Below are 2,738 nucleotides of genomic sequence, written 5' to 3' on the forward strand. Positions count from 1 at the left end.
TATATATAATTCTATATATACCATTATAAAAGCATTTATCAGATTTATTGAAATTATCTGTTTTCGCTTTTATTCTATTATCACATAATACCATGTTACAAACCTAATAAGTGTTCAACTAAACTTAACATAGGACACATGGACAAAATCAAGGGGGAGGGTGGAGGCAGGGTAGGGAGGTGGGTTCGGCTGGGGTGGGGTGGAGGGATGGGGGGAAAATGCAGACAACTGTAATTGAATAACAATAAAAATTTTAAAAATATATATAAATTCTTACAAATAGATGATCTACAAAATAATATTAAAATAAATTTTAAATTTTTGCAATGGGGTAAAATTCGACTACTGATGCCCAAACTATATTTTCCAACTGTTATAATTGATGGCCATGTGCAAAATCAAGTTTATAACCTTTGTTGTTGGCCATAGTCTCTTATCAAATGAACTAACTTTTCTCTGATATAATAGTACTTGTTCTCAAAGCATATTATATATGATTATAATATAATCACAGGTTAATCATTATAATGATACAGCAGAATGACTGTTTAAAGTCGTGTCCCCAATATTTCTTTTTGTATTCATTCCCTCACCATTCCAGAACATCTATTGCACATTCCTTATTTTGTACATTCCTGACCTCACTTCCAGCAATAGCAGTAGTTAGGATGACAGATAGAGTATTAAGGCTATTTGTAACTTCCATGGGATGATATTAGAAATGACATAATAGAATGCAATGTTTACAGTATTCAAGCTATAAGTTGTGACATCAGAAGTAATATTTTACTTTTTATTGAATAGGTTGTTTTGCCTATTTTCTTCAAAAGCTTTGGTTTTAAAACAGTGTTCTTTAGAAAACCTCCAGGGGATTCAACAAAGTTTAAATTTCTTCTTAATATGTATTTATTGAAAATCATTCATAAAATTTTGTATACTCAAACTTATACTTATTGGCTCAGTTTTGTGCAGAGTTAAGAACAGAAAACTTTTCCCTCATATCTCTGCATGGACTTTAAGTTCTTGTGAATAGAAACTTAAAGTCATAAGTTAATTTTTATTATTATTCAAAACTTTGCGTGCCCATCCATACAAAATTGTATAAGCAAGTGCATATTAGCAGCACGTATGCTGTGCTCAATAAAAATACCCAATGTCCTACTGTTAATAGTGACAGCATGGATGGAACTGGAGAGCATTATGCTAAATGAAATGAGCCAAATGATGAAAGACAAACACCATATGATGTCACCTATAAGTGGAACCTAATCAACAAAACGAACAAGTGAGCAAAATAGAAGTGGCTGCATGGAAATAAAGAACAAACATACATTGACCAGAGGGGAGGTGGGAAGGTGGTAACACAGGAAAGAAGGGGAAGGGTTGAGTCAAGGAACATGTATAAAGGACCCATGAACAAAGACAATGGGGGGCAGGATTGAACGTGGGAGCTGGGGCTGGGTAGGGCAGGGGAGAGTAATGGGGGGGGAATGGGGACAATTGTAATTGAACAATAAAAGTTTTTAAAAAACAGTGAACTTGTAAATTTCTTTTGATTGTATATTGCTGTCTAAACACATAAAGCAATAAAAGGAAACTTGATTTCCATAGCTCTAATCATGTTAACTTTGATATATCAAGTAAATTATGTATTTTGCCTCCTTTAATGCAGAAACTGCTAGTGAAGCTTTTGGTACTGTGCATTGTATGATGACAATATAAAAGCAGATGTAGTAGTATTGTTGTCTCTAGCTACTGTGGCCTTTAGGAGTGAATTTTTATGACTATTAAGAATTATTGTGTAGCCTTGGACTGTGTGGCTCAGCCAGTTGCCTGTCATCCCATTTACAAAGAGGTCACCAGTTCGATTCCTGGTCAGTGAACCTAGCTGGGTTGTGGGCTCCATGTTCCCTCCCTGGTCAGGGCTCTTGCAACCATTGGATGTTTCTCTCTCGCATTGATTTTTTTTCTGTCTCCTTCTCCCTCCCTTCCTCTCTCTGAAATTAAAAAAAAAAGATTTATTGTGTAAATGCATAATAGGGGAAATGTATTAAATATTGTATGATATGTCCAAATGTAAAAATGTAAATGCCATCTTAATAGATAAAAAAATGTAAATGTATATAGCATCTACACACAATATTATGGTTGTATAACTTCAATATGTATTTGATATTTCCAGTATTTTTGCTGATAACTAGGCAAAAATAGCATCACATAAACCATGATATTAATTTGGGTTTTAAGAATGAATACAGATGAGCTTTCCTTCAGATTAATGATTTTCATTCTATTTAAATAAAAAATAGGAATTTGAATGATTTCTTCCCATTTTATAGCCAGCAAAGTAGAGTTTCCCTGGGCAACTATGGTTCAATCTCAAATCTACTAGTTAGTTCTTGTGGCCATTTTTATCAGGATTTTCTTTACCATTAAAATGGAAATCCATCAGGATTTTCTTTATCTCATATGACACTGATGTGAATCTGGGGATGGGAAGAACAGTCGTGATCCTTTTATTTGCCAGTAGATAGAAAGATAACCCTTGGTTAGCAGCAAAACTCCTCTGAGAATCCATGGATAATTATGTTCATTTTATTGGCTCTTCATGTAATATTTTCTAGAACTTGTATGAGTTAAAAAATAATAGACACACTTTTAAAGTTAAAAGGAATAAAAGTTCAATTTGCCAAAGAAATTAATTTAAAGAGTTACTGAACTGTTTACAAGTAACTATA

Source organism: Desmodus rotundus, chromosome X (genome assembly GCF_022682495.2).
Source record: "Desmodus rotundus isolate HL8 chromosome X, HLdesRot8A.1, whole genome shotgun sequence".
NCBI classification, from domain to species: domain Eukaryota; kingdom Metazoa; phylum Chordata; class Mammalia; order Chiroptera; family Phyllostomidae; genus Desmodus; species Desmodus rotundus.